We start from the raw sequence: 9,565 nt of genomic DNA, 5'->3' as shown, positions 1-9,565 counted from the left end.
AAAGCTCGTTACGCACATGTATTTCTTAAAACTCAAAGGTGTGAGCCGGGGTTTGAACCCATGATCTGCATGAGAGACCATAGGCCAAATCACTAGGCCACCACGGCTTCGGCTGTACCCGGTAGTAGGACAAAAATATCATAGGCTAAGAAAAATACATAAATGACGAAGAAAACCCAACCTTAAAATTAAGCTCAATTAAGATAAACACCGTACCTTAAAAGATTATCATTATCACGAACTTTTTGCCACACATATCATAATCAAGCTGATGATATCACTGTTCCGGATACCGCATCGTAAACACTCGGGTGATGACCAGGGCTTGCCAATTAGTAATGACATCACATGATAAAGCTGTCACGAAATGTAAATGGTTCTGTTTAAATTCTGATCTTGGATGTGGTAGCAATTTGAGCGATTTTCATTTGGGATTCATGGCTGCTGATAAGTCCTACTAATATTATGTATGTACTTATGTATGTAAATACTTTATTGTGCATAAAACACGAAAATAATACAAAAAGAAAACAACAAAACAAAAGAGTGTAAAGGCGAATTTATTCCTAAAAGGGATCTTTTCAAGCTAACCTAAACGGGAAAGGAAAACTTAAAGATAGGCGCACAGTATTATAAATGCGACTGTATCTCGTCTTGGGAATCAAACCGTCATTAAACAAAAAAATTCTCTTCTCAAAAACGACACTAAGAGGTATGATTTTAACACATAAGACATGACATATTTTGTTTAGTGACGGTTTGATTCACAAGGTGCGGTATTTGTATTTTTTTAATGGAATACTAGCTTTTGCCTGCGGCTTTGTTCGCGTGGTATTCGGTTATGGCGCGCTGTTCCCTCGGGAGCTGTGCATTTTCCGGGATAAAAAGTAGCTTATGTCACTCTGGCCCATAAACTATCTCTATGCCAAAAAATCACTTCGATCTGTCGCTCCTTTTCGACGTGTAAGACGGACAAACATACAAACACACACACTTTCACATTTATAATGTTTGTATGGATTCTCACGGAATTGGGATAAAATCTAGAAATCTTATGCGCTGAGCTTAGATCATGAAATCTTACAGTTCTTCACACTAGTTAGAAACTGTACCCCTAGTGTAAGTTTTCGGTTACAAAATACATCTCGATCGCGTAAGATCAATTTGTATACACGTCACAAACGTTCCGCTAGACGCTGAGATTTTAACGCGAACGCGATCGAGACGTATTTTGTTACTTATAAAATAAATTTTGGTATGTAGATAGCTGGACGTTTGGAATAACGAACACAGGCTACTTTTTATCCCGATGTTTCGATTGGGTCGGGATAAAATCTCAAAATTTTAACCGCTGGAATTAGAGTCCAGAATTTCAACCGCTGGAATTAGAGTCCAGAATTTCAACCGCTGGAATTAGAGTCCAGAATTTCAACCGCTGGAATCAGAGTCCAGAATTTCAACCGCTGGAATTAGAGTCCAGATTTTCACCCGCTGGAATTAGAATTCAGAATTTCAGCCACTGGGATTAGAGGCCAGAATTATTACGCGAGTATCACGTGCAAAGGGAATCCACGATGTAATTTTTTGTAAACTCCCATGGGAAATTTTGTGGAATCCCGAAATTTCAATTCAACTGTCGGGTCTATGTAATGGTTCGTGCAAAGCTGCGGGTAAAATCTAGTGGTGCTCTAAGTTCAAAGGTTAAACTATGTCCTGTTCGTCTTTCCAACTAATGAGACCCCAAATCGTAGCATCCGGTTGTTTAATTGGCCACTGATTACGAGTATTACACTTTATAAACTTCTTGTGCTGCGCGTGATTGGGCTTATTAAAACAATATTATGACAGCTCCGTGTTAATTTTAATTAAACGCAAAGTGACGCAAAAACATAATCATACACTATTTTGTACACAATATGGCACCTGTTTTTCCAAGCTTAATATATATGTTCAGGTATGTACATATTAAGTTATCTCGAATTTCACTAGTTGTTATTTTTCTTGGGACATATCTTGCAAGGTCAGATCGACATGAAATTTGGTATATAAGTACATTCGTAAGTTTAATGACAATAAAAGTAGTCAACAAAAAGTACAGTCAGCAAATACTTTGTATTAAAAATGTTTTTTTTTATAGTAATTTATTTATAACGTTCTTAAATTAAATCGATAAAGTAATTAGTCTCAGTCCAAGTAAATTAGTAGAAAATTATTTGATTTCACTCCACAAATTCATTCAAGCATGCTATTCTCAACTCTGGAGATGACACGGCGGCCTCTGTATCGGCACGTGCAAGGCCGGTAGCGATTATATCGAGCGATATTTAGTAATCGATCACGACGCCATTGATGCCCGCGTTTTACGATATTATGGTTTATATTGATCGTGGGCGGGCGATTTGGGGGGTTATTCTGATTTCGAACACCCTTTCATAGTGCCCTCGTAATAAGTACTGAATACTGTATCTACTTATTTATTTTACTGAGTTCTAACTATTAAGTTCACTAACTTTACACTCACCAGTGTGTTTGTAAGTGCGTGCGTACATTAGTCATTCATTCGATCGTGAGAATGTTTTGACAAATATTTTTGTAACCAAGATTTTGAGCGTACCTACCTACTGAGTAGGTATTTTATCTAGTTAATACAAAATATCTCTTTACTCTCTTGACAGTGGCCAGAATTAATAGAGTACCTTCACAAATATTCTGATATTGTAAATTATTTGATTAGATGATTATAAAAGCAAAAAATAAAATTTCCGAAGTGATAAACTGTAAATCAGTTATTTCTTCATTAATATCGTGGCGTTTGGTATGTACATACTCGAAGGTTACAAATACATACTCCAAGACTCTAACAGATATAATGGCCAAAATAAGTTTCATATGGTAACACTAAAATAGAGATAAAATGCTATATTGACTCTAACTAATAAGTTCTATTCATCTTTTTCCAGAGGGTAAAGACATATTGTATACCTAAGATGAAATAGCCAGTGTTAAAATGCGACAAGTGCCTGAAATTTTTTCTAATAAGAAATAAAACAGCAAAAATCGCCTATCATATATATCGCCATAAGTACCTATTTTTTAAAAGGTTTTATAAATTATAAAACTTAACGTGTATGTAAGTACATTAAATTGTTATTAGTTACTAATGAATTCCGGAAACATACTCACACCGACGAAAAGGACATCTCAAAGACACAATGTTCGTAAATTATCGCTCGCTAAAGGATAGGCCCCCAAATTCTCGACCACGGAAGTACAGCCAAGGCAATGTCAATGAACCCTGACCCAGTGCATAAAACATATATAACTGCTATTACGTTATCCGAATGCGATGACATACAAATAACGAGTACCTACCTTATTCAATATTATTATTTAGTAGGTACTGTACTAGTTTAGTTTTTGACAAAAAAATAAATGTTAATTTTCCTGATTGGAAATCCATTTGCTTAAATATAGCTATGAAAATGTTATAGGTACGACTAAAGTTTATAAACTATTATGTTAATTTAGGGTTTTTTTTAATAAATTCTAATTTCATCGCCAACGCCACAATGAACAATGTCGTGGTTCGACCTATTGCCTCTCAAGCAGATCGTGGGTTCTGAAACGGCTGTGTCCAGCAGTGGGACGCATATAGTCACAGTCTCCTGGCCATTGTGGCGGAGATGTGGGACAGGGGGCTTCTCGGGCACTGGTCTTCTCTCCATTTAAGATTTGGTACTGATTTAGTTATTTATAGTAAATTGTGTCTTAAGGGCGGTAAATAAGGAATTACGAACGAGAGTCTATGTTCGTAATTCTAGTACCGCCCGTGCGACATACAATGTTTTTCATTACGTTTGCGAGTAAAATTGTATATTTGTAAATAATAAACTAATATTTTTGACTGCGCTCTTGGCAGCGCCAGCTCTGCGCCGCCCTCCCGCACGCCAACACGGACAGCACACCATGCAGTAACAAACTCATTTACCGACCTTGGGCTTCATGACAGCAAAATTAGTACGGGCAATGACTCATTTACCGACCACGGGTTTCATGACAAGCACATTAAGGTCGAGGGTTTTATTTGGGGGGTTGCAATCAAGGTCGCCTGCATGTTACGACACTGTTTACGAGCAAGTGTGATGAAAAGATTATTGTCAAAATACCACAAACGGGATTTATCACGCTAAAACACACGAGTAATATTTACCTCGATGTTTCGACCACATTACAATGGCCGTGGTCACTAAGTTAAACTAAACTGCCTCGCAAGTTAAAACGGTAAAACGTTATAAGATTATTGTGTCACTAACAATGCTACGGACGATAAGGATTCACCTATATAGTCTGAAATAATTATTTTTTATTTTATTTTTTTAAAAGGCTGGGATGATGAGCTTTGTAAATGACGAAAATAAGCAACGGTTCATTGAACCGCATCGAACTGTAATTAAACGGCGAAATATATCAACTTGACAAACTTTGCGATAATATCTTACCGTTATACCGGTAGCCTGTCAAACTTGACAATACGACATGTCGGAGTAAAAAATGTTCTAAAACATTATAAATGCTTAGCAGACGGCGGAAATATCAAATAACAACGACGCTGGAATATACGCGATCGTTTTAATGCATACATTTTTTTTACTTTTGGCTTTAAAAAAAAATTTTTTTTACTGACCGCGTCTCAGGAATCATTATAAACATAATTATGTATAAACAGCTAAAATGTATACACAGACAAAGTTATACTTGTATATAAAGAAAGAAGTTTTGCAGGTGTAGGACCTTGTGCAAGGTCCGCCCGGATTGCTACCACCATCTTGCTCGCTATCCTGCCGTGAAGCAGCAGTGCTTGCATTGTTGTGTTTCGGCGTGGAGAGTAAGACAGCCGGTGAAATTACTGGCACGTGAGGTATCCCATCTTAGGCCTCTAGGTTGGCAACACGTCTGCAATACCCCTGGTGTTGCAGATGTTTATGGGCGGTGGTGATCTCTTACCATCAGGAGACCCACTTGCTCGTTTGTCATCCAGTCGTATAAAAAAAAAAAATCGCCATACAAGATACCTACATTATTATTATTGTGTTCGTTGTTACTCTCAAACATTTAAACATAAAAACTGAATGATATAATAATAAAACGATAAATGATAATAATAGTGACAAATAAGCAGATCGCAAACTTACACTAAAAGACTTGCTTACACGACACTTAGTGGCAAAAGGATAATCAATATTTTTTATTTTTCAAGGATCATCAACGTTGTTATGTACTGTAAGTAATGCTAAACACATTTTTTGATTTATCAACTTTGTAATGTTAAAGGGTATGGCATTTAAAAAAATATTCAGTAAAAAGTTTTTTAGTTATTATTAAACAAAGGGTCAAGTCAAAACACACACATACATAAAAGCATAGTTAATAACATGACTACTATTAATGTCAACAAAAACTTTAAAACAAAATTCTTCTGAAGCAAAACTCATGGACTAATCATTCGAGATTTATTATTTCTCATACATTAAAGCTATACAACAAATAGAGCTTAATAAAACAACTAATTTTTCAAACGTAAACAATGATGATGATCTATGGTCATTGAATGATTAATGATTTATTAATCAAATGACAAAACGTGGTCCGGCCACATTAGCAAACGCTTGCGCTTATGGATTGAACGAAGTTCTCATACTTACAGTCAAATCCTGTACCTAAGGAGATAGACAAAGGTAATCTTGTCTCCGAGAAGTGATCTAATTCCTTAAATCCAGCTCTGATATTGGAATCTTTTCTGCTTCTCGACTCCAAATCCTTTATTGAATCCTTTGATGAATTATTGAAGCAAAATGATCACTTTGAAACCGGCAAATATCTTCCTTGTATTTTTTTCAGTGCCTTAAACCATAGCACTCTCCCATACTCCATATTTATATGGACTGGTATTTTTAATGTCAAACAATGTTTTGTTCAGAGTTTATACTTAACAATTTACTTACTCCTTAAAAGGAATCCATCCTATCACATTGCAAATAGTTGTTGTAATTTATAATTGGAAATCGGATACGACCTTTATCAGGTAACATTGTATTGTATCATTGCAATGCTATAATTCTATTGTAGCAAGCAATGTTTGAATTTTGGTATTGTGTGTACTTATAAAATACGAGTACTTTATTGAAAAGTAAGCAAGCAACAGTAATTTTTGATCGTGACAGACTGAACAGAGACACGTCTCACGCATTTAACTAACGTGTTATATTTGTCCCTTTTATTATTAGTTTGTGGGCGATATCTCTGGACAAAATTTAACAGTTCCAATTTGGTGCCTGAACCAGGATAAAACTTCTGCATCATAAAAATTATCCAGGATAAAAATCGCATACAAATCTAGTCATTTCATATAGCATTCAAATCAACAAAACAACAGAATCTTCACAACCACTTATCCACGACCTCTCCCACCAACCACCACCGTACTCAAAAGGGTCCATCTTTATCTGGCTCTCTTAACACCTTCTGTTCCGATACCCTGTCATTTCTAATTACTGTTAAAATGAAAAATGGCTTCGGCACCCAATCAATCGTGAAATTTGCATTTGCTGTTCGAAAAAATACACCAATTTTATCATAATATATTATTGCTTTAGCAATAAGGAACGTTTTTGATTAAAGCAGTGTAAAATTAAATTTGCCAATGGTATTTTTGTTTGTTGTGATTGGGATAGCCTCATGCGCCAATGCAGTCACGAGTTTCTGAGTGTATCGGTACTTGATATAGGTTAGTGTCAGTATCGTCTGGGATCCATGATTTAACTAATTGCTATTATTGCTTTAATTGCGATAGATTAAGATCATGTGTGAAAAAATCCGACATGCTATATTTCATTTCAGGTAATGATAGACAGATGCCGTAGGATGAATGGGTACAGAAGGTTTGTTGAGAATAGGTTGGTACAATATAAGATTGAGAATATTACTAACATGGGGATGGCCTTGGAAAACCATTAAAGAACTCCTCAGCTAGCCCTTGAGAGTTACAAATGTTGAAATGAAGTAGAACACTATATGCTCATCATCATCATCATCATCATCAGCCCGAAGACGTCCACTGCTGGACAAAGGCCTCCCCTTAGAACGCCACAATGAACGACAACTTGCCACTTGCATCCACCGGTTTCCCGCTACTCTCACGATGTCGTCAGTCCACCTGGGAGGCCTGCCAACGCTTCGTCTTCCGGTTCGTGGTCTACTATATGCTCAGCGGCACAAAATTTGGCCCACTCTACATACAAAATTACCTATTTCTGCATACATTTGAGGGCCAGATTTTTTTCCGCTCAGTATACCTTTTATACTAAAAAGTGCAGTGACATATCACATCCAGCCAGACAGACTGGCCTGTAAACTATATCTTAATCACTGAAACGGTTTTTTAGCTATAGTACATTGTATTCCAAAGGAGGCAAATAAGGAATAACCAACGCTGGGCTATTAAGGCTATACAATACAATACAATACAATCGTTATTTCAGTACCGTCCGTGTGACACACAATGTTTTTCGCCACTTTGTGCCTTATCTTAAGTGATAATCCATACCTGCCATCTCATGCGTGGTCAGATCTAAATGTTTCAAAAATGCAGTTATTAGTTCGGTTGGTATCTTTAAATGTTCTTTAAGATTATGTTAGGTACAAAGTCGTTCCAATTCAGGTTTCTCCAAAAAAAGACAATGAAAGCCTTCGGGCTCAAAATCATGTTTTTTTTTACCACCTTTCTTTAACTACCGTAACATTGGCGCCTACACTTGAATAGTCAAAATAGTTTTTTTTTCGTTCATCGACCCGAAGGCAGGTTTGGAGCTTTCGACACAGCTTTTTCTGAGCTTAACTTTCTAGGGTTCCGCTGCCATGCCTAAAATGGTTTCTAAAGCTTTTTAATCCTAGAATTAATGACAGCTTCACGCGTAGCAGTATAGGCCATGCGAAGATAAAAAGTGCTTTCTAGAAAGTTCGAATATTTTTTTATCCAGGCAAGATCTTTAAAACCTGGCATAAGATTATAAATAGGAAAGATATCGTTAAAATTTTATTCAAAATAGGTAATTAGAATATTGACTAGTGTGTGTGTTGGGCATTTACATTTCAGTTGTGTTCGGTAGGTATGAGTTTGTAGAATTGTAACAAATTTTATCCGCAGACTTCTCTTGTCTGGCCTGTGGGCGAACATGTCGCTCTCGCATCGGTCTGGTCAGCCACCAAAGACGTTGTGCACAGGCAACACGCCAAAATTCGTCTGGAACAGACGCGTAGGTTTGATGATGACATATTCGAGGATGATAGGGATAATGATGATGATATTGATGATCATTTCTCTTTTTCTTGAACAAATATAAATAATTATTCATCAGGCCTCCCCCAAGGCTCACCACTCAGACCGGTCTTGTGCTTTTCGCATCCACTGCGATCCCGCGATCTTAACCAGGTCGTAGCTCCATCTTGTTGGAGGCCTACCGACAGCTCGTCTCCCGGTCCGCAGACGCCATTCGAGAACCTTTTGACCCCATCGGCCATCAGTCCTGCGAGTAATGTGCCCCGCCCACTGCCAGTTCAGTTTCGCAATTCTTCGGGCTATGGCCCCCTCTCTTCCCGTGGGTGTCATAAGAGGCGACTAAGGGATAAACCGGAGGATGGGCAGCAGCGTCCTCCGCGAACTATCGGGTATAACTGCGGTCGCCAACCCGCCTGCCAAGCGTGGCGACTAAGTCATATTCCCCCCAAGGTACAAGATAAAAGTGAATAAATAATTATTGGATAAAAACAATACCTCTCCTTGCAGTCGGCTAAATATATACTTTCTACCCTAGCTAGATCTAGTCTATGCTAAAACAGTTATTCTTAATTTATGTAGGTCAACCGATATCTATCGGCCAATAAACCTTTAGTAAAACTTTAAGGGGCATTAATTAATTTTATTTCATGGATAAATGTAATGCCGTCTGCGTCTATTCGAACAAAACAAACAAAGACTGCATCACAGTTATCCGTCAGATAATTTAATCATGGATGGTGAAACAGCGGGTAAATCTATTAGTTCTTAAGCGGGAGATTTTTGCATGTTATTTATTTATCACAAAAACGGCTCCAACAATGTTGATAAAACTTGCTATGTGGAGGTTTTCTACGGCAAACAATCGATCTTGCTTAGTCTTATCTCTGAGAAAACGAGTCCAAGCATAGCTTGGTTGTTCAAACTACAAATAAACACGGAACCTTCACGTTTTCTGGCACTTTCTTGCTTTACCATTTTTAACAGACACTATCTGTGTTTAACGTACACTTACATTTAATTGGTTTGATATGATTTAATTAAACTTTTTACCATGATAGCTGATAACATACCTACCCACTTATTAAACTTTAGGTTCTTTTTGTTATTATATACTAAGTAGTAGCTACCCGAGGCTTCGCACGCGTAAACCTTTAAATCCAGCAGTAGGAATTCCAGGATTTTACTAAATTCTCAAGGAAATTCCTAAAAATTACAACGTGACTTTCATTA

The sequence above is a fragment of the Choristoneura fumiferana genome, chromosome 14, assembly GCF_025370935.1.
Source record: "Choristoneura fumiferana chromosome 14, NRCan_CFum_1, whole genome shotgun sequence".
In the NCBI taxonomy this organism is placed as follows: domain Eukaryota; kingdom Metazoa; phylum Arthropoda; class Insecta; order Lepidoptera; family Tortricidae; genus Choristoneura; species Choristoneura fumiferana.
This window is presented reverse-complemented; position numbering follows the sequence as displayed.